This window comes from Phaseolus vulgaris, chromosome 9 (assembly GCF_051622355.1).
Source record: "Phaseolus vulgaris cultivar YP4 chromosome 9, ASM5162235v1, whole genome shotgun sequence".
NCBI classification, from domain to species: Eukaryota; Viridiplantae; Streptophyta; class Magnoliopsida; order Fabales; family Fabaceae; genus Phaseolus; species Phaseolus vulgaris.
Genome location: NC_143506.1, coordinates 19385642 through 19409296, shown reverse-complemented (window position 1 = coordinate 19409296; position 23655 = coordinate 19385642).

Here is a 23655-nt window from a genome sequence, read left to right as displayed (position 1 = left end):
GTCGTTGTAGGTAGCAGGTTGCAGGTAACACATTGCAGGTAGCAGGATTCAGGTAACAGATTGTAGTAACAGGTAGCAGGCAGTAGGTTGCAGGTAGTATGTATGAGGTAGCAGGTAGTAGGTAGAAGGTTACAGGTAGCATATAGTATGTAAAAGGTTGCAGGTAGCATATATTAGGTAGCAGGTTGCAGATACCATGATGCAGGTAGCTTGTTGCAAGTAGCAGGTTGCATGTAGCAGGTTGCAGATAGCAAGTTGCAGGTAGCAGTTTGCAGGTAGCATGTAGCAGGTAGCAGATTGGAGGTAGTAGGTTACAGCTAGTAGGTAACAGGTAGTAGGTAGCAGGTAGTAGGTAGCAGGTAGCAGGTAGAAGGTTGCATGTAGCAAGTTGCAAGTAGCAGGTAGAAGGTAACAGGTAGCAGGTCGTAGATAGCAGGAAACAAGTGACAGATAGAAGGTTGCAGGTACAGGTAGCAAGTTGCAGGTATAAGGTAGCAAATAGCAGGTAGCATGTGACACATAGAAAGTTCCAGGTAACACATTGCAGGTTGCAGGTAACTCGTTGCATGTAGCAGGTTGCAGGTAACTCGTTGCATGTAGCAGGTTGCTAGTACCACATAACAAGTTACAAGTAACACATTGTAGGTAGCAGGTTACAGGTAGCAAGATTCATTTAGCAGGTAGTAGATTGTAGTAACAGGTAGCAGGTAGCAGGTTGTAAGTAGCATGTATTGGGTAGCAGGTAGCAGGTACAAGGTTACATGTAGCATATAGTAGGTAGAAGGATGCATGTAGCATATAGTAGGTAGCAGGTTGCAGGTTACAGGTAGCAGATTGCAAGTATCAGGTTGCAGATACCAGGTTGCAAGAAGCAGGTAGTAGGTTCAGGTAGCATGTTGCAGATAGCAGGTTGCCGGTAGCAAGTTGCAGGTAGGAGGTAGTAGGTTGTAGATAGCAGGTAGCAGGTGGCAGATACCAAGTTGCAGGTAGCAGGTAGTTGGATGCAAATAACAGGTTCCAGGTAGCAGGTTACAGATACCAGGTTGCAGAAACAGGTAGTAGGTTGCAGGTAGGAGGTTGCAGATAGTAGTTTGCCGGTAGCAAGTTGCAGGTAGTAGGTTGTAGATAGCAGGTAGCAGATACCAAGTTACAGATAGCTGGTAGCAGGTAGTTGGTTGCAGGTAGCAGGTTCCAGGTAGCAGGTTGCAGGTAACAGGTTGCAAGTAGCATATTGCAGGTAGCAGGTTGCAGATACCAGGTTGCGGGAAGCAGGTAGTAGGTTGTAGGTAGCGGGTTGCAGATAGCAGGTTGTCGGAAGCAAGTTGCAAGTAGCAGGTAGTAGGTTGTAGATAGCATGTAACAGGTGGCAGATACCAAGTTGCAGGTAGCAGGTAGCTGGTTGTAGGTAGCAGGTTGCAAGTAGTAGGTTGTAGGTAAAAGGTTCCATGTTCCAGGTAGCAGGTAGAAGGTAGAAGGTTGCAGGTACTATGAAGTAGATAGTATGTAGCAGGTAGCAGGTTACAGGTAGCAGGTTGCATGTAACAGGTTGCAGAGAGCAATTTACGGGTAGCAGGTTGCAGGTAGAAGGTTGCAGGTAGCAGGTTACAGGTAGCAAGTTGCAGGTATCAGGTTGCAGGTAGCACGTAGCAGATTGCTGGTAACAAATTTCAGGTAGTAGGTAGCAGGTTGCAGGTAGCAGGTTGTAGATAGCAGGTAGGAAGTGGCAGATACAAGGATGCAGGTTGCAGGTTGTAGGTAGCAGGTTGCAGGTAGCAGGTAGCCAGTGCAGGTAGCAGGTAACAGGTTGCAGGTACCAGGTGGCAGATAGCAGGTTGCATGTAGCAGGTACCGGGTGGCATATAGAAGGTTGCAGGTAGTAGGTTGCAGGTAACAGGTAGTAGATAGCAGGTACCAGGTACCAGGTTGCAGGTAGCAGGTTGTAGATAGCAGGTAGGAGGTTACAGGTAGAAAGTTATAGGTATAAGGTAGTAGGTAGCAGGTTGCAGGTAACTAGTTGCAGGTAGCAGGTTGCAAGTACCACATAACAAGTTGCAGGTAACACATTGTAGGTAGCAGGTTACAGGTTGCAGGATTCAATTAGCATGTAACAGATTGTAGTAACAGGTAGCAGGTAGCAGGTTGTAGGTAGCATGTATTAGGTAGCAGGTAGCAGGTACAAGGTTACAGGTAGCATATAGTAGGTAGAAGGATGCAGGTAGCATATAGTAGGTAGAAGGTTGCAGGTTACAAGTAGCAGGTTGTAGATACCAGGTTGCAGGAAGCAGGTAGTAGGTTGCAAGTAGCAGGTTGCCAGTAACAAGTTGGAGGTAGCAAGTAGTAGGTTGTAGATAGCAGGTAGCAGGTGACAGATACCAAGTTGCAGGTAGCAGGTAGCTGGATGCAGGTAGCTGGATGCAGGTAGCAGGTTGCAGATACCTGGTTGTAGAAGCAGGTAGTAGGTTGCAAGTATCAGTTGCATATAGCAGGTTGTCGGTAGCAAGTTGCAGGTAGCAGGTAGTAGGTTGTAGATAGCAGGTAGCAGGTGGCAGATACCAAGTTACAGGTAGCAGGTAGCAGGTATCTGATTGCAGGAAGCAGGTTCCATGTAGCAGGTAGCAGTTTGCAAGTAGCAGGTTGTAGGTAGCATGTTTCAGGTTGCAGGTAGCAGGTTGCAAGTGGCAGGTTGTAGGTAGGAGGTTCCATGTTGCAAGTAGCAAGTAGAAGGTAGAAGGTTGCAGGTACCATGAAGTAGTAGTGGGTAGCAGGTAACAGGTAACAGGTTACAGGTAGTAGGTAATACGTAGCAGGTTGTAGGTAGCAGGTTGCTGGTAGCAAGAAGTAGGTAGTAGGTTGCAGGTTGCAGGTTGCAGATAGCAAGTTGCAAGTAGCAGGTAGTAGGTTGTAGATAGCAGGTGGCAGGTGGCAGATACGAAGTTGCAGGTAGCATGTAGCTGGTTGCAAGTGGCAGGTTGTATGTAGGAGGTTCAATGTTGCAGGTAGCAGGTAGAAGGTAGAAGGTTGCAGGTACCATGAAGTAGTTGTAGGTAGAAGGTAGCAGGTAGCAGGTAGCAGGTTACAGGTAACAGGTTCCAGGTAGCAGGTTGCAAGTGGCAGGTTGTATGTAGGAGGTTCAATACAGGTAGCAGGTAGAAGGTAGAGGGTTGCAGGTACCATGAAGTAGTTGTAGGTAGCAGGTAGCAGGTTACAGGTAGCTGGTAATAGGTAGCAGGTAATATGTAAGAGGTTGCAAGTAGCAGGTTGTAGGTAGCAGGTTGTAGAGAGCAAGTTACAGGTAGCAGGTTACAGGTAGCAAGTTGCAAGTGTCAGATTGCAGGTAGCACGTAGCAGGTAGCAGATTGCAGGTAACAAGTTGCAGGTAGCAGGTAGCAGGTTGCAGGTAGCACGTCGTAGATAGTAGGTAGGAGGTGGCAGATACAAGGATGCAGGTAGCAGGTTGCAGGTTATAGGTAGCAGGTTGCATATAGCAGGTTGCAGGTAACAGGTAGCCAGTTGTAGGTAGCAGGTAGCAGGTTACAGGTACCAGGTGGCAGATAGTAGGTTGCGTGTAATAGGTTGCACGTAGCAGGTTGCAAATAGCAAGGAGTATGTAGCAGGTAGCAGGTGGCAGATAGCAGGTTTCATGTCACAGGTAGCAGGTTACATGTAGCAGGTAGCAGGTTGCAGGTAACAGGTAGTACATAGCAGGTAGCAGGTTGTAGGTAGCAGATTGAAGGGTGCAAGTAGCAGGTAGCAGGTTGCAGGTAGCAGGTTGAAGGTAGCACGTTGCTGGTAGCAGGTTGAGGGTAGTAGGTTACAGGTAGTAGGTGGCAGGTATTAGGTAGCAGGTAGCAAGTGGCAGTTAGCAGGTTGCAGGTAGCGTGTAGCAGGTTACAGGTAGCACATTGCAGGTTGTAAATAGCAGGAAGCAGGTGGCAGGTAGAAGGTTGCAGGTACCATGTAGCAGGTTAAAAAAAGCAAGTTGCATTTAGCAGATTGCAGGTAGCAAGTAGCACGTAACTCGTTGCAGGTAGCAGGTTCCAAAAAGCATATACCAGGTAGTAGGTTGCAGTTACAACATTAGAAGTTGCAGGTAACACATTGCACGTAGCGGGTTGCAGGTAGCAGCTTGCAGATAGCATGTATGATGTATCAGGTACCAGGTAAAAGGTTGAAGGTAGCATATAGTAGGTAGAGGGTTGCATGTAGCATATAGTAGGTAGCAGGTTACAGGTAGCAGGTTATGGGTAGCAAGTAGCAAGTTGCTGGTAGCAGTTTGCAGGTAGCATGTAGCAAGTAGGAGGTAGCATGTAGCAGGTAGCAGATTGGATGTAGTAGGTTACAGGTAGTTGGTAGCAGGTAGAAGGTTGTAGGTAGCAAATTGCTAGTAGTAGGTAGAAGGTAACAGATAGCAGGTCGTAGATAGCAGGTCGTAGATATCCAGAAGCAGGTGACAGATAGAAGGTTGCATGTAGCAGGTTACAGGTAGCAAGTTGCAGGTATAATGTAGCAGGTAGCAGGTTGCAGGTAGCAGGTAGCACATAGCAAGTTCCAGGTAACACATTGCAGGTTGCAGTTAACTCGTTGCAGGTAGCAGGTTACAAGTACCACATAACAAGTTACAGGTAACACGTTGCAGGTACCAGGTTACAGGTAGCAGGATTCAGTTAGCAGATAGCATATTGTAGTAACAGGTAGCTGGTAGCAAGTTGTAGGTAGCATGTATTAGCTAGCAGGTACCAGGTACAAGGTTAAAGGTAGCATATAGTAGGTAGAAGGATGCATGTAGCATATAGTAGGTAGGAGGTTGCAGGTTACAAGTAGCAGATTGCAGGTAACAGGTTTTAGATACCAGGTTGCAAGAAGCAGGTAGTAGGTTGCAGGTAGCAGGTTGCCGGTAGCAAGTTGCAGGTAGCAGGTAGTAGATTGTAGATAGCAGGTAGCAGGTGGCAGATACCAAGTTGCAGGTAGCAGGTAGCTGGTTGCAGGTAGCGGGTTGCAGATACCAAGTTGCAGAAACAGGTAGTAGGTTGCAGGTAGCAAGTTGCAGATAGCAGGTAGCCGGTAGCAAGTTGCAAGTAGTAGGTTGTAGATAGCAGGTAGCAGGTGGCAGATACCAAGTTACAGGTAGCAGGTAGCTGGTTGTTGGTAGCAGGTTACAGGTAGCAAGTTGAAACTAGCAGATTGTAGGTAGCAGGTTGCAGATACCAGGTTACAGGAAGCAGGTAGTAGGTTGTAGGTAGCATGTATTAGCTGGTTGCAGGTAGCAGGTTTTAGATACCAGGTTGCAGGAGCAGGTAGTAGGTTGCAGGTAGTAGGTTGCAAGAAGCAGGTTGCCGGTAGCAAGTTGCAGGTAACAGGTAGTAGATTGTAGATAGCAGGTAGCAGGTGGCAGATACCAAGTTGCAGGTAGCAGGTAGCTGGTTGCAGGTAGCAGGTTCCAGGTAGCGGGTTGCAGATACCAAGTTGCAGAAACAGGTAATAGGTTGCAGGTAGCAAGTTGCAGATAGCAGGTTGTCGGTAGCAAGTTGCAAGTAGTAGGTTGTAAATAGCAGGTAGCAGGTGGCAGATACCAAGTTACAGGTAGCAGGTAGCTGGTTGCAGGTAGCAGGTAGCAGGTAGCTGGTTGCAGGTAGCAGGTTACAGGTAGCAGGTTGAAAGTAGCAGATTGCAGGTAGCAGGTTGCAGATACCAGGTTACGGGAAGCAGGTAGTAGGTTGCAGGTAGCAGGTAGCAGGTAGTAGGTTGTAGATAGCAGGTAACAGGTGGCAGATACCAAGTTGCAAGTAGCAGGTAGGTGGTTCCAGGTAGCAGGTTCCAGGTAGCAGGTTGTAGGTAGCAGGTTGCAAGTAGCTGATTATAGGTAGGAGGTTCCATGTTGCAGGCAGCAGGTAGAAGGTAGAAGGTTGCAGATACCAAGTAACAGGTAGCAGGTAGCTGGTTGCAGGTAGCAGGTTATAGGTAGAAGGTTTGAAAGTAGCAGATTGCAGGTAGCAGGTTGCAGATACCAGGTTACAGGAAGCAAGTTGTAGGTTACAGGTAGCAGGTAGTAGGTTGTAGATAGCAGGTAGCAGGTGGCAGATACCAAGTTGCAAGTAGCAGGTAGCTGGTTCCAGGTAGCAGATTCTAGGTAGCAGGTTTCAGGTAGCAGGTTGTAGGTAGCAAGTTGCAAGTAGCTGATTATAGGTAGGAGGTTCCATGTTGCAGGTAGCAGGTAGAAGGTAGAAGGTTGCAGGCACCATGAAGTAGGTAGTAGTTAGCAGGTAGCAGGTTAGAGGTAGCAGGTAATAGGTAACAGGTTGCAGAGAGCAAGTTACAGGTAGCAGGTTGCAGGTAGCAGGTTACAGGTAGCAAGTTGCAGGTATCAGGTTGCACGTAGCTGGTAGCAGATTGCAGGTAACAGGTTGCAAGTAGCAGGTTGCAGGTAGCAGGTTACAAGTAGCAGGTTGCAGGTAGCAGGATGTAGATAACCGGTAGAAGGTGGCAGATTCAAGGATGCAGGTAGGAGGTTGCAGGTTGTAGGTAGCAGGTTCCATATAGCAGGTAGCCAGTTGGAGGTAGCAGGTAGCAGGTTATAGGTAGTAGGTTGCAAGTAGCAGGTGGCAGATAGCAGGTTGCGGGTAGCAGGTTGTAGGTAGCAGGTTGCAAATAGCAGGTAGCAGGTAGTAGATAGCAAGTAGCAGGTGACAGGTAGCAGGTCGTAGATAGCAGGTAGCAGGTGGCATATAGCAGGTTGCAGGTTGCAGGTAGCAGGTAGCAGGTAGCAGGTTGCAGATTGCAGGTAACAGGTTGCAGGTTGCATATAGCAAGTAGCAGGTTGCAGCTAGCAAGTTGCAGCTAGCAGGTAGTAGATAGCATGTAGCAGGTGAAAGATAAAAGGATGCAGGTAGCTAGTTACCGGTTGTAGGTAGCAGGTTTCATATAGAAGGTTGCATGCAACAGGTAGCAGATTGCAGTTAGTAGGTTACAGGTAGCAGGTACAGGTAGCAGGTTACAGGTAGCAGGTAATAGGTAGCAGGTTATAGGTAGCAGGTAATAGGTAGCAGGTTGCAGGTGGCAAGTTGCATGTAGTAGGTAGTAGGTTGCAGGTTGCAGGTAGCAGGTTGCAGGTAGCAGGTTAAGGGCAGTAGGTTGCAGGTATTAGGCAGCTGGTAGCAAGTGGCAGATAGCAGGTTGCAGGTAGCACGTTGCAGGTTGCAGGTTGTAAATAGCAGGAAGCAGGTGGCAGGTAGAAGGTTGCAGGTACCATGTAGCAGGTTAAAAGTAGCAAGTTGCATTTAGCAGATTGCAGGTAGCAGGTAGCACGTAACTCGTTGCAGGTAGCAGGTTCCAAAAAGCATATACCAGGTAGTAGGTTGCAGTTACAACATTAGAAGTTGCAGGTAACACATTGCACGTAGCAGGTTGCAGGTAGCAGCTTGCAGATAGCATGTATGATGTATCAGGTACCAGGTAAAAGGTTGAAGGTAGCATATAGTAGGTAGAGGGTTGCATGTAGCATATAGTAGGTAGCAGGTTACAGGTAGCAGGTTATGGGTAGCAAGTAGCAAGTTGCTGGTAGCAGTTTGCAGGTAGCATGTAGCAAGTAGCAGGTAGCATGTAGCAGGTAACAGATTGGAGGTAGTAAGTTACAGGTAGTTGGTAGCAGGTAGAAGGTTGTAGGTAGCAAATTGCTAGTAGCAGGTAGAAGGTAACAGATAGCAGGTCGTAGATAGCCGGAAGCAGGTGACAGATAGAAGGTTGCATGTAGCAGGTTACAGGTAGCAAGTTGCAGGTATAATGTAGCAGGTAGCAGGTTGCAGGTAGCAGGTAGCACATAGCAAGTTCCAGGTAACACATTGCAGGTTGCAGTTAACTCGTTGTAGGTAGCAGGTTACAAGTACCACATAACAAGTTACAGGTAACACGTTGCAGGTACCAGGTTACAGGTAGCAGGATTCAGTTAGCAGATAGCATATTGTAGTAACAGGTAGCTGGTAGCAAGTTGTAGGTAGCATGTATTAGCTAGCAGGTACCAGGTACAAGGTTAAAGGAAGCATATAGTAGGTAGAAGGATGCATGTAGCATATAGTAGGTAGGAGGTTGCAGGTTACAAGTAGCAGATTGCAGGTAACAGGTTTTAGATACCAGGTTGCAAGAAGCAAGTAGTAGGTTGCAGGTAGCAGGTTGCCGGTAGCAAGTTGCAGGTAGCAGGTAGTAGATTGTAGATAGCAGGTAGCAGGTGGCAGATACCAAGTTGCAGGTAGCAGGTAGCTGGTTGCAGGTAGCGGGTTGCAGATACCAAGTTGCAGAAACAGGTAGTAGGTTGCAGCAAGTTGCAGATAGCAGGTTGCCGGTAGCAAGTTGCAAGTAGTAGGTTGTAGATAGCAGGTAGCAGGTGGCAGATAGCAAGTTACAGGTAGTAGGTAGCTGGTTGTTGGTAGCAGGTTACAGGTAACAGGTTGAAAGTAGCAGATTGCAGGTAGCAGGTTGCAGATACCAGGTTACAGGAAGCAGGTAGTAGGTTGCAGGTAGCAGGTAGTAGGTTGTAGGTAGCATGTATTAGCTGGTTGCAGGTAGCAGGTTTTAGATACCAGGTTGCAAGAAGCAGGTAGTAGGTTGGAGGTAGCAGGTTGCCGGTAGCAAGTTGCAGGTAGCAGGTAGTAGATTGTAGATAGCAGGTAGCAGGTGGCGGATACCAAGTTGCAGGTAGCAGGTTCCAGGTAGCGGTTTGCAGATACCAAGTTGCAGAAACAGGTAGTAGGTTGCAGGTAGCAAGTTGCAGATAGCAGGTTGTCGGTAGCAAGTTGCAGGTAGTAGGTTGTAGGTAGCAGGTAGCAGGTGGCAGATACCACGTTACAGGTAGCAGGTAGTTGGTTGCAGGTAGCAGGTTACAGGTAGCAGGTTGAAAGTAGCAGATTGCAGGTAGCAGGTTGCAGATACCAGGTTACGGGAAGCAGGTAGTAGGTTGCAGGTAGCAGGTAGTAGGTTGTAGATAACAGGTAACAGGTGGCAGATACCAAGTTGCAAGTAGCAGGTAGCTGGTTCCAGGTAGCAGGTTCCAGGTAGCAGGTTGTAGGTAGCATGTTGCAAGTAGCTGATTATAGGTAGGAGGTTCCATGTTGCAGGTAGCAGGTAGAAGGTAGAAGGTTGCAGATACCAAGTTACAGGTAGCAGGTAGTAGGTTGCAGGTAGCAGGTAGTAGGTTGTAGATAACAGGTAACAGGTGGCAGATACCAAGTTGCAAGTAGCAGGTAGCTGGTTCCAGGTAGCAGGTTGTAGGTAGCATGTTGCAAGTAGCTGATTATAGGTAGGAGGTTCCATGTTGCAGGTAGCAGGTAGAAGGTAGAAGGTTGCAGATACCAAGTTACAGGTAGCAGGTAGCTGGTTGCAGGTAGCAGGTTACAGGTAGCAGGTTTGAAAGTAGCAGATTGCAGGTAGCAGGTTGCAGATAGCAGGTTACAGGAAGCAGGTAGTAGGTTGCAGGTAGCAGGTAGTAGGTTGTAGATAGCAGGTAGCAGGTGGCAGATACCAAGTTGCAAGTAGCAGGTAGCTGGTTCCAGGTAGCAGGTTCCAGGTAGCAGGTTGTAGGTAGCAAGTTGCAAGTAGTTGATTATAGGTAGGAGGTTCCATGTTGCAGGTAGTAGGTAGAAGGTAGAAGGTTGCAGACACCATGAAGTAGGTAGTAGGTAGTAGGTAGCAGGTTAGAGGTAGCAGGTAATAGGTAACAGGTTGCAGGTAGCAGGTTGCAGAGAGCAAGTTACAGGTAGCAGGTTGCAGGTAGCAGGTTACAGGTAGCAAGTTGCAGGTATCAGGTTGCACGTAGCTGGTAGCAGATTGCAGGTAACAGGTTGCAAGTAGCAGGTTGCAGGTAGCAGGATGTAGATATCAGGTAGAAGGTGGCAGACTCAAGGATGCAGATAGGAGGTTGCAGGTTGTAGGTAGCAGATTCCATATAGCAGGTAGCCAGTTGGAGGTTGCAGGTAGCAGGTTATAGGTAGTAGGTTGCAAGTAGCAGGTGGCAGATAGCAGGTTGCGGGTAGCAGGTTGAAAGTAGCAGATTGCAGGTAGCAGGTTGCAGATACCAGGTTACAGGAAGCAGGTAGTAGGTTGCAGGTAGCAGGTAGTAGGTTGTAGGTAGCATGTATTAGCTTGTTGCAGGTAGCAGGTTTTAGATACCAGGTTGCAAGAAGCATGTAGTAGGTTGCAGGTAGCAGGTTGCCGGTAGCAAGTTGCAGGTAGCAGGTAGTAGATTGTAGATAGCAGGTAGCAGGTGGCAGATACCAAGTTGCAGGTAGCAGGTAGCTGGTTGGAGGTAGCAGGTTGTCGGTAGCAAGTTGCAGGTAGTAGGTTGTAGATAGCAGGTAGTAGGTGGCAGATACCAAGTTACAGGTAGCAGGTAGCTGGTTGCAGGTAGCAGGTTACAGGTAGCAGGTTGAAAGTAGCAGATTGCAGGTAGCAGGTTGCAGATACTAGGTTACGGGAAGCAGGTAGTAGGTTGCAAGTAGCAGGTAGTAGGTTGTCGATAGCAGGTAACAGGTGGCAGATACCAAGTTGCAAGTAGCAGGTAGCTGGTTCCAGGTAGCAGGTTCCAGGTAGCAGGTTGTAGGTAGCAGGTTGCAAGTAGCTGATTATAGGTAGGAGGTTCCATGTTGCAGGTAACAGGTAGAAGGTAGAAGGTTGCAGGTACCATGAAGTAGGTAGTAGGTAGCAGGTAGCAGGTTAGAGGTAGCAAGTAATAGGTAACATGTTGCAGAGAGCAAGTTACAGGTAGCAGGTTGCAGGTAGCAGGTTACAGGTAGTAAGTTGCAGGTATCAGGTGGCACGTAGCTGGTAGCAGATTGCAGGTAACAGGTTGCAAGTAGCAGGTTGCAGGTTGCAGGTAGCAGGTTGCAAGTAGCAGGTTGCAGGTAACATGATGTAGATAGCAGGTAGAAGGTGGCAGATACAAAGATGCAGGTAGGAGGTTGCAGGTGGTAGGTAGCAGGTTCCATATAGCAGGTAGCCAGTTGGAGGTAGCATGTAGCAGGTTATAGGTAGTAGGTTGCAAGTAGCAAGTGGCAGATAGCAGGTTGCGGGTAACAGGTTATAGGTAGCAGGTTGCAGGTAGCAGGTAGTAGATAGCAAGTAGCAGGTGACAGGTAGCAGGTCGTAGATAGCAGGTAGCAGGTGCAGATAGCAGGTTGCAGGTTGCAGGTAGCAGGTTGCAGGTTGCAGGTAACAGGTTGCAGGTTGCAGATAGCAGGTAGCAGGTTGCAGCTAGCAAGTTGCAGCTAGCAGGTAGTAGATAGCATGTAGCAGGTGAAAGATAAAAGGATGCAGGTATCTAGTTACAGGTTGTAGGTAGCAGGTTTCATATAGCAAGTTGCATGCAACAGGTAGCAGATTGCAGTTAGTAGGTTACAGGTAGCAGGTTACAGGTAGCAGGTAATAGGTAGCAGGTAATAGGTAGCAGGTTGCAGGTGGCAAGTTGCATGTAGCAGGTAGCAGGTTGCAGGTAGCAGGTTGCAGGTTACAGGTAGCAGGTTGAAGGTAGCAGGTTGCAGGTAGCAGGTTGAGGGTAGTAGGTTGCAGGTAGTAGGTGGTAGGTATTAGGCAGCAGGTAGCAAGTGGCAGATAGCAGGTTGCAGGTAGCACGTTGCAGGTTGCAGGTTGTAAATAGCAGGAAGCAGGTGGCAGGTAGAAGGTTGCAGGTACCATGTAGCAGGTTAAATGTAGCAAGTTAGCAGATTGCAGGTAGCAGGTAGCAGGTAGCACGTAACTCGTTGCAGGTAGCAGGTTCCAAAAAGCATATACCAGGTAGTAGGTTGCAGTTACAACATAAGAAGTTGTAGGTAACACATTGCACGTAGCGGGTTGCAGGTAGCAGGTTTCAGGTTGCAGGTAGCAGGTTTCAGGTAGCAGGTTGCATATAGCATGTATGATGTATCAGGTACCAGGTAAAAGGTTGAAGGTAGCATATAGTAGGTAGAGGGTTGCATGTAGCATATAGAAGGTAGCAGGTTACAGGTAGCAGGTTATAGGTAGCACGTAGCAGGTTATAGGTAGCACGTAGCAAGTTACAGGTAGCAAGTAGCAGGTAGCAGGTAGCATGTAGCAGATTGGAGGTAGTAGGTTATAGGTAGTTGGTAGCAGGTAGAAGGTTGTAGGTAGCAAATTGCTAGTAGCAGGTAGAAGGTAACAGGTAGCAGGTCGTAGATAGCCGGAAGCAGGTGACAGATAGAAGGTTGCATGTAGCTGGTTACAGGTAGCAAGTTGCAGGTATAATGTAGCATGTAGCAGGTTGCAGCTAGCAAGTTGCAGCTAGCAGGTTGTAGATAGCATGTAGCAGGTGAAAGATAAAAGGATGCAGGTAGCTAGTTACAGGTTGTAGGTAGCAGGTTGTTGGTAGCAAGTTTCATATAGCAAGTTGCAGGCAACAGGTAGCAGGTTGCAGTTAGTAGGTTATTGGTAGTAGGTACAAGGTTGCAGGTAGCAGGTTGCATATAACAGGTTGTAGGTTGCAGGTAAAAAGTTGCATATAGAAGGTCACAGGTAGCAGGTTGTGGATAGCAGGAAGCAGGTGGTAGATAGAAGGTTGTAGGTTACAAGTAGTAAGTTGTAGGTATAAGGTAGTAGGTAGCAGGTTGCAGGTAGAAGATAGCACAAAGCAAGTTGCATGTAACACATTGCAGGTTGCAAGTAACTTGTTGCAGGTAGCTAGTTGCAGGTACCACATAACAAGTTCCAGGTAACACATTGCAGGTAGAATATTGAAGGTAGCAGGATTCAGGTAGCTTATTGTAGTAATAAGTAACAGGCAGTAGGTTACAGGTAGCATGTATGAGGTAGCATGTATTAGGTAGAAGGTTACAGGTAGCATATAGTACGTAGAAGGTTGCAGATAGCATATAGTAGGTAGCAGGTAGCAGGTTACAAGTAACAGGTTGCAGGTAGCAGGTTGCAGATACCAGGTTGCAGGTAGCAGGTTGCAGATAGCAAGTTGCAGGTAGCAAGTTGCAGGTAGCAGGTAGTAGGTTGTAGATAGCAGGTAGTAGGTAGCAGGTGGCAGATACCAAGTTGCAGGTAGTAGGTAGCAGGTGGCAGATACCAAGTTGCAGGTAGCACGTAGCAGGTAGCAGGTAGCAAGTAGCAGGTAGCAAGTAGCAGGTAGCTGGTTGCAGGTAGCAGGTAGCAGGTTCCAGGTAGCAAGTTGCAGATAGCAGGTTTCAAGTAGCAGGTTGTAGGTAGGAGGTTCCATGTTGCAGGTAGCAGGTAGAAGGTAGAAGGTTGCAGGTACCATGGAGTAAGTAGTAGGTAGCAGGTAGCAGGTAGCAGGTAGCAGGTTGCAGGTAGTAAGTTACAGGTAGCAGGGTGCAGGTAGAAGGTTGCAAGTAGCAGGTTACAGGTAGCAAGTTGCAGGTATCAGGTTGCAGGTAGCATGTAGCATGTAGCAGGTAGCAGATTGCAGGTAACAAGTTGCAGGTAGCAGGTAGCAGGTTGCAGGTAGCAGGTTGTAGATAGCAGGTAGTTGGTGACAGATACAAGGATGCAGGTAGCAGGTTACAGGTTGTAGGTAGCAGGTTGCATATAGCAGGTTGCAGGTAGCAGGTAGCATGTAGCCAGTTGCAGGTAGCAGGTTACAGGTAGTGGGTTGCAGGTAACAGGTGGTAGATAGCAGGTTGCGGGTAGCAGGTTGCAGGTAGTAGATCGCAGGTGGCAAATAGCAGGTTGCAGGTAACAGGTAGTAGATAGCATGTAGCAGGTGGCAGGTTGTAGGTAGCAGGTAGTAGGTTGCAGGTAGCAGGTTGCAAATAGCAAGTTGCAGGTAGCATGTTGCAAGTTGAAGGTAGCATGTTGCAGGTAGTAGGTTGGAGGTAGTAGGTTGCAGGTATTAGGTAGCAGGTGGCAGATAGCAGGTTGCATGTAGCAGGTTGCAGGTTGTAGATAGCAGGAAACAGGTGGCAGGTAGAAGGTTGCAGGTACCAGGTAGCAGGTACCAGGTTAAAAGTAGGAAGTTGCAGGTAACAGGTAACTCGTTGCAGATAGCAAGTTCCAAAGAGCATATACCAGGTAGTAGGTTGCAGTTACAACATAACAAGTTGTAGGTAACACATTGCTCATAGCGAGTTGCAGGTAGCAGGTTTCACGTAGCAAGTAGCATGTATGAGGTAGCAGGTACCAGGTAAAAGATTGAAGGTAGCACATAATAGGTAGAAGATTGCAGGTAGCATATAGTAGGTAGCAGGTTACAAGTAGCAGGTAACAAGTTGCAGGTAGCAGGTAGCATATTGCAGGTAGTAGGTAGCAGGTAGCAGGTAGCAAGTTGCAAGTAGCGGGTAGAAGGTAACAGGTAGCCGGTCGTAGATAGCAGGAAGCAGGTGACAGATAGAAGGTTGCAAGTAGCAGGTTACAGGTAGGTATAAGGTAGCAGGTTGCAGGTAGGAGGTAGCACATAGCAAGTTCTAGGTACTACATTGCCGGTTGCATGTAACTCGTTGCAGGTAGCAAGTTGCAGGTACCACATAACAAGTTGCAGGTAACACATTGTAGGTAGCAGGTTGCAGGTAGCAGGATTTAGTTAGCAGGTAACAGATTGTAGTAATAGGTAGGAGGTAGCAGGTAGCATATATGAGGTAGCAGGTAGCAGGTAGAAGGTTACAGGTAACACATTGCAGGTAGCAGGTTGCAGGTAACTTGTTGCAGGTAGCAGGTTGCAGGTAACACATTGCAGGTAGCAGGTTGCATGTAGCAGGATTCGGTTAGCAGGTAGCAGATTTTAGTAACAGGTAGCAGGTTGCAGGTAGCATGTATGAGGTAACAGGTAGCAGGTAGAAGGTTACAAGTAGCATATAGTAGGTAGAAGGTTGCAGGTAGCATATAGTAGGAAGAAGGTTGCAGGTACCTTTTTTATTAAATCAAATAATTTTTAGGATGTACATTTAATTATTTCTACTCCTATTTAATATTTTTATTTATTGTTTATTGTTAAAGGCCCGATTTCAGTTACTATTGGGCCTTTTCTATTTTTTTATGCCAACTAATTTTAGGGTTTATTTTTTCTATATATGTACCTGTCTTTTACCTTTTGAATATACGAATACAATTTACTCTTTTTCACTCAGAGATTCTCTTTCTCTTTACGCACACTCTTTTTCTCTTATCTTCATGCTCATTATGTATAGGGTTCACAATTATCCTTTTTTTACATACACAGTTTTCACCATTGCAATCTTGTTTCCCAAATCTCCAATATGGTATCAGAGTTCTTCGAATGAAGAGCTTTGTTGCGTCTCTCTGGTTTTCTCTCCTTCATTTCATCTTTTCTTGCTCGCTTTTTTTCTTCTTTCTTGTTTTCTTTAAGCGTCTTGATTTTTTTTCTCTCACTGTTTTGCAAATAATGGTTGATGAGGAGGTTGCGCCACTCAATCAATCAAAACAACCATGAGCAGTTTCTTGTATTTGCACCCAAGCGAAAATCTCGCAGCATCTCTGGTTTCCCCAGTTCTTGATTCCACCAACTACCATTTTTGGATTCGTTCAATCAGCACAACCCTTAGCGCCAAGAACAAAGTTGAATTCATCCTTGGTGATCATCCTCGTCCTTAGAAAGATAACCCTAACTTTTCTGCGTGGTCGCGCTGCAATAACATGGTGGCTTCCTGGTTAGTTCATTCCATTTCACTCCTAATTAAGCAAATTATAATATGGATGGATGTTGTTATTGATATCTGAAACGATTTGAAAAAACCTGATACTCTATGGGTGATTTATCTCGCATTTCTGATTTACAATTAGAAGTTGCATCTTTAAGTCAAAGTGATCTTTCTGCTACTGATTATTTTACAAAACTGCACTTGTTCTATTAAGTGTTTTTGTTCTGTTGAAATTTTCATAAACCAAAGAAAATGTGAAGAACGTGCTATGCAGTTCCTTAGAGGTTTGAATGATCAATACAATAACATTCGATCACATGATTTGCTTATGAATCCCATACCTCCAATCCTAAAAAAATTCTCTCTAATTGTTCAACAATAACATCAACTATCTACTATTTTACCTTTACCTACTGTTCATAGTACTAATGTTAGTTGCACTACTCCATCAAATCCTCTGTTGTGTGGTTTTTGTCGTAAACTGGACCATAGTGAGATTGTATTTTTAAAAAGTTGGTTTTCCTACTGCTGACACTAGAAACCAATATGGTAGAAAACTCTGCACTTACTATAATCGAATTGGCCACACCATTGACACATGCTACAAGAAACACGGTTTTCCTCCTGCATACAAAGCCCATAATCTCACTCGGACCACCCAGATTCATAACCTGGTTACTACTGATGATCTCTCTGTTGATAATATTTCTAAAGAGCAGGATGTTAAAGACATTCAACTTACCTCTTAACAATTTCAATTCTTAATTGACCTTATGCGCCAAAACACTCATGTTGCTTCCTATGCTCAAGCACGGATCAACCAAGTTGGCACATTCTCGGTTGATGCCATCAAACAAAATCACCAATCTCCAACAAGTAATTTACTTTCTTTTATACCTAATATTTATAATTCTTAGATACTTGATTCAGGTGTCACTGATCATGTGTGCACTTATCTCTCTGTTTTTACACACTACAAAAAAATTACCCTTGTTTTGATTAATCTTCCTAATGGCCCAACTATTTTTGCAAATTATTCTGGTTTAGTAAAATTCTTTGATAAATGTTACCTTCTTGATGTGTTATACGTACCTCAATTTAAATTAAACCTTATTTCAACTTCTAAATTGTCTTTACAACTTAAATGCACTTTAACTTTCATTTCTACTCACTGCATAATACAGGACAATTTATCACACGAGAAGATTGATATAGTTAAGGCTACTACTGGATTGTACCTTTTTAATGTTTTTTCTATTGTATCACACACTACACCACAAATTTATGTTCCTTATATCAATTGCAATATTAAAGATAAACATATGTGGCATTGTAGAATGGGTTACCCTTCTCATGAAAGATTAACTGTCTTGAGTGCTCAATATCATTTTATTACCATTGACAAATTACATTTGTGTGATACTTACAATTGTGCCAAACAAAAGCAAATGCCTTTTTCTTTGAGTACAACTGCTATTACTGTTATTTTTTACATTGTACATATTTTATATATGGGGACCTTGTTTTGTTACTTCTATGCAAGGTTGTAAGTATTTCTTGATTGTTGTGGATGATTATTCTCACTATACATGGGTTATCATGTTGCATAATAAATCTGAAGTTATTAATCACATCATAAACTCTACTCATTATGTGAAAACTCAATTTCATACAAAAATAAAAACCATTCAAACTAATAATGGACAAGAATTTAGTATGTATGCTTTATTCGTTTCTAAAGGCATAACACATCAAACTTCTTGTGTTGAAACACCATAACAAAATGACATTGTTGAACGCAAGCACCAACACATTTTAAATGTTACTCGTCCTTTGCTTTTTCAAGCTAACTTACCTTCTTTATCTTGGTAATTTGCAGTTAATCATGCGGTATTTTTTTAATTAATTCCACCCCCACTCCTCTCTTTTTTAATCTTACTCCCCATGAAAAACTTTATGGCAAACCATGTGATCTCTCTTTTCACAAAATTTTTTGCTGCCTTTGCAATTCCAACACTCTCACTGCACATAGAAAAAAATTAGATGTTAGATTTGTCAGGGCTGTTTTCCTTGGTTTTCCACAAATACTAAGGGCTACATTGTTTTAAATTTGAAATCTCAAGACATGTTATCTTTCATGAAACTCATTTTCCATAAAAATTGGATAATGATCTTGATAGAGGTCCCAACATTCTATCTTTACCTGTTCCCACTAACTATACTTTTGATTATGATTTTTGCTTTAACCTTGCACCTCTTCCCGAGCCTGAACCAGCCAGTACCATTATCATCGCTTCTCCCCCACCACGACGCTCCAACATAACTCGCATACCACCTTCTTACCTTGCTGATTTCACTACTTCAAATGCATCACCACTAGGTATCACATTCATCATTACATCTCTTATACAACTTTATCTTCTTCTTTTAAGAATGTTATTTCTTCCATCAATTCTAGCACTGAACCCCGTTCATACAACGAGGCTTCCAAACATTCTTGCTGGCAACAAGTTATGCAAGATGAGCTTTTCGCTCTAGCTTCCAATCTACTCGGCAGCTCAGTCCTCTTCCTCCTGGGAAGAAACCTATTGGTTGCAAGTGGATATACAAGGTTAAACACAAATCTGATGGTATTATTGAGCGCCACAAAGCCCACTTAGTTGCCAAGGGTTTTACTCAAATTGAGGGTATAAATTTTCTTGACACCTTTGCCCCTATTGCACAATTAACTACTTTATGATTATTACTTGTTGTTGCCACTTCACAAAATCGATTTTTAAAACAACTTGATGTCAACAATGCTTTCCTCCATGGTGATCTTAACGAGGAAGTATATATGACTCCCCCTCCTGGCCTCTTTGTCCCTTCTCCTCAACATGTTTGTAAACTCATGGCCTATGTCAAGCAGGTAAACAATGGGATTCAAAACTTTCCCATTTCTCTTAGATAACAATTTTGTTTTATCTGTTGTTGATCGCTCATTATTTATTAAATATAATGGTCTTACTCTTACTTCCATTCTTATTTATGTTGATGACTTGATACTTACAAGTAATGATGTTGAGGAAATTCACTTTATCACCAATGCTCTAAATCACAACTTTAAAATAAAAAATTTGGGTAATCTCACCTACTTCCTCAGGTTTGAGGTCACTAGGAATAGCACAGGCATGCATCTTAGCCAACGAAAATATATTATTGATCTCTTACAAGAAACCGGGATGTTCAACTCAGCTCCAATACCAACTCCAATGCCTCAGTCTTCCAAAATCACATCTTCAGATGGTACAATCCTCTCACCCGAAGACACTTTTTCATATCGGCGACTCATTGGACGCCTCACCTACCTCACCAATACTCGCCCTGACATTGCCTTCACCGTCAACACTCTTAGCTAATTCATCTCTGCCCTAACAACATTACGCCAACAAGTTGCCTCATGACTCCTACACTATTTAAAAGAAAACCCTGGTGATGGTGTCTTTCTGCCCAACACAAGCTCTCTTCATCTTCATGGTTTTAACGACTCAAACTGGGCCACATGTCCTGACACCTGCAAGTCCATAACTGATTACTCCATATTTCTTAGCAATTCCCTCATCTCTTGGAAGTCCAAGAAACAACAAACTATCTCTTGTAGCTCCTCCGAAACTGAATACAGAGCGCTCGCCACCACAACCTGTGAGTTACAATGGTTGACTTATCTTCTCACAGACCTCCGCATCTTCTATGCCCATCCAAAAAATCTATATTGTGATAATCAATCTGCCATTTGGATTACATCCAACCAAGTTTTGCACAAACGAACAAAGCACATTAAAATTGATGGCCACCTTGTTCGGGAAAGGCTTAATGTTGGCCTCATCAAACTACTTCCAATCACTTCCGCAACACAAATAGCATACATTTTCACCAAACCACTTCCTCCAATTCAGTTCTAGAAACTCAAATCCAAACTGGAAATGCACAACATATACTCCTAACATGAGGGGGTGTTAAAGGCCCATTGACAATTACTATTGGGCCTTTTCTGTCTTTTTTATGCCAACTATTTTAGGCTTTACTTTTTCTATATATGTACTTCTCTTTTTACCCTTTGAATATACGAATACAATTTACGCTTTTTCACTTAGAGATTCTTTGTCTCTTAAAACTCACTTTTTTCTGAACTCTTCATTCTCACTGTGTATAAGGTTCACAATTATCCTTTTTTTACATACACAGGTTTTCACCATTACAATTTTGCTTCCCAAATTTCCAATATTTATTTTTCACATAAGAGTATCTTATTCTTAATTTCAAGTTTTCAAATGCCTAAATACTTAATATCATGTTTCCTATTTTTTTTTATAAAAAGAAATATTTAATTATATTTGTAACAATAAGAAAATGGATATGAGTACATGTACAAGTATACATGTCACTCAATGGAGATGAGGATAAAACAAAAATTTCATAATTAGAATAAGGACGAGGTAAATTTTTACTTAGAATGATAATAGTCAAACTCACACTTATCCCATCCCTAAATAAAATCAATTTAAGGTTTATTATTTTATTAAAATTATAAGAATAAATAGAATAGTATGTGATTAGTTTCTGTACTGGCCAGACCTCGGACATCGGCTTCGAAGAGGTCGACACCAAACGTCGACATCGGACCTCGGTGGTCTGGCCGCATTAATAGGCCACGTAGGTGGGTCCCATAAATAATAATGAGTTATTACCCATATGAAAGAGGGACCTAAGTCACGAGAGGTTCATGCATGTGGTGTGTCTGGTACGTTCAGGTCTAACACAAGTAAATAATCCTTGGAGGCGCTAAGGCCCGTTAGGATTAGGGTTTCCAAGGGTAGACTGCATGCATGGCACGTGAACACTTATGGCACCCATAAAACAGATGGCCATGCAGCGTTGGTACATGAGTTGGTACTCTAGCGGCCATACTGTTAAAGATTTTGCACTCCAGAAGAGGCAAGTCTTATGTCGCGGCTGCGCTAAGCTTGTGCAACGCGTCACAAGATGCCTCACCAGTAACCCTAATTCAACTAAAGGAAAGATCCTCGTGAGACATGGAGTTGACCTATATACAACCTATATAAAGGGTGGTAACAACCCTAGAAAAGGTACGTCGTTTCTAAGACTGAAACTGCTTTACATACTTTACTATTTTTTAGCCCAGTACTAACTTGATCGTCGAAGTGCAATCAACGGGTAGAACCCCTCTGTGTCAACGGAGCCACTCTTAGCTACCCAAGGAGAGAGCGGAAACCACCAAGAGACAGAAGGAGCCACCATCTGCCTTTAAAGTCAACGACGGCTGAGTCAACCGACGGCTGAGTCAACCGACGGCTGAGTCAACCGACGAGAACAATTTCATTCCGTTTATATAATTTAATTTTAAAAATGAAATAAAAGTAAGTGGATAACTTCATTCCATTTGATACAAGTTTTTTGAAACTTTTTTATCACCCCTAAAATTGAAATGTATTTTAATATGATGAAATACATTTTTATCCTTTCATTTAATTATATTTTTTATCAAAAAATAAAGAATAAAATAGAAGAGTGACTGATTATCTTCGTCCAAATTATTTTAAATCTACGAGAAGAGAAGAAACGGGTATTTATCCTTTTCAGTTTTTACTCATTTAATAAAATTATTGTTTTATTCTTTTTTTAGTAACCGACCATCTAAACTTAACTTATATGTTTAATATTAAAAAAAAACAAGTTCTTTGTACAAATAAAAATAATAAATAAAATTTATATTTGGATTGATGGAGTTAAGAAAAAAATAATAAAGAAAATGGAGTGAAATGGATGAAATGTTAATGTCATGAAATGATTTTTTCTCTTTTAATTTAATTATAAATTTATTATTTTATTTTTGTCTTATTCAATCATATTATCTTTGTTTCTATCACAAAGTTCGGGATGTATTTATCTTTTTATTAGTCCCTTTATTAGCAATAATAAAAAAAATATTACTTTAATGTCACTTTATTAATATTATTATTATTATTAGCGAAAGTGTATTTACATTTTTATTATATTAAAAATATCTATTTTTATTATTTTTATGAATAATTAATAAAAAATAATACAAATTATATATATATATATTAAAATTATGTAACCATTTTTTTTTTTAAAGTTCAAAAAAATCAAATTTTATAAAAATAGTATTAAAAAAGTATGTAACCATTATTTCTAAAAAAGAGTTCAAAATTATTTATTTTATTTATTAAAATATAAAATTTTGAATTAAAAAAGAATATTAAAGAAAATTATCAAATATTATATCTTTTTATATAAGGGCATATAATTGTAATTATTATTATTACTATTAGTAACACATACCCTTTCGCATTTTTATTTTTATTTTTTACTATTATTATATGCATATTTATATTTATTTAAATGAAATATAGATTTATGTGTATCCGTATTAATGAGACACATAGAGATGAGAAACACAGAAAGATAAAAGTCATGTTATTGAATTTCAAAAGATTTGAAGTAGAAGAGAGATAAAGTGATAAAGAGCAAATAGAGAAAAAACAGTGACAAAATCTCAAAAATTCAAATTGAAAAACAGAAATTGTCCATGAAAATTAAAGAAATAGAGATATACTTCAAAAAAAAAAACACTAAAAACAAAATTGTTCTACATTCAAACTGTAATAACTATTTTAATATATTTAAAAAAATAACGCTTATAATACAATAAAAAATTAAATATAAATCTAAAACTAAAATAAAAAAATAATTCAAAAGAGTTAAAGAAAGAAATCCCCTTCATATCATATATAAGTATTTATATATGTATAGATAATTGTTGTTAGTAATATAGTTAAAATATTATTATATTTACCAATATTAAAAAAATCGCATATAGTACGGTGGTTTGATAATAACCTCTCACTTTGTTATAGTCTGATCGAATGAAAACAATTTTTTTGTTTTTAAAGAATAAAACTATTTAAATAAAAAATGAAACTAACTAAATTACTATTATAGCAGTTAAAATATTATTATATTTAATAATATTAAAAAAAACATATACAGTACATTGGTTTGATAATACCTCTCAGTTTATTATAGATCTGGGTTGGGATAAATGAAAACAAATTTATTAATAAAGGAGAGAAATTATTTATTAATATTCAGATGAGAGGAGGAGAAAGAATGAACCAGGATGGGTGAAAATTAGAAAAAATAAATTATTATTTTACCAATTGGTATAGTGTGAACTACAAATTTTTTAGGACATTCAGATGTACAATGATGGTTTATTACACATTTGATTTGAAAAACAATAATAAAAAATACATGAAGAAATTAGAGATAACAAAATATATTTTCTTAACTCAATAAACACAAATCTTTATTTTAAATACAACAAAATATCTAAAAGAAAGAACAGTAAGCATTTTCACTATTGTCATGTTTACTATTATTCTCATCATTATTATATATTGTTATATTAAGAAAATTGATAAATTTTACCAGCATAATTATTATTAAAAGATAGGACATTTAAATTTTCTGTGTTATTAGTGGTTCACCAAAGGACATAATAAAAATACTTATTATAACTTGAATATTTATCATATTTCATTTCTTTTGGGTCGTGATCAATTTGCTTAACGTTATTATTTTAATATACTTTATAATAAAATAAAATATTTGTTTATTTTTTTCCTACTTTTCTTATTTAAAAAAAGTACTTTTCTAATTCATTAAGAAGCAAATTCCTTGTATTTCTTAAATGAGTTGTTTTTTAAAGATGATTTATTTAATAATTAAAAAAATTATTAACAAATTTCATAAAAACATTAATTTGTTTGATTATTTTAAAATGATCGTTTGTTTATTATTTATAACACAATAACAATTTTTATAGAAGAAAAAAATGTTGTTTTTTGATACATAACGTGCTAGAAAGGAGGCTCCTCGTCCGTAGAAAAAAGAAAAAAAAAAGAGACAAAAAGAAAAGGAGAAATTTGAAAAGCGTAGAAAGCGGGATTGGAACACGTGG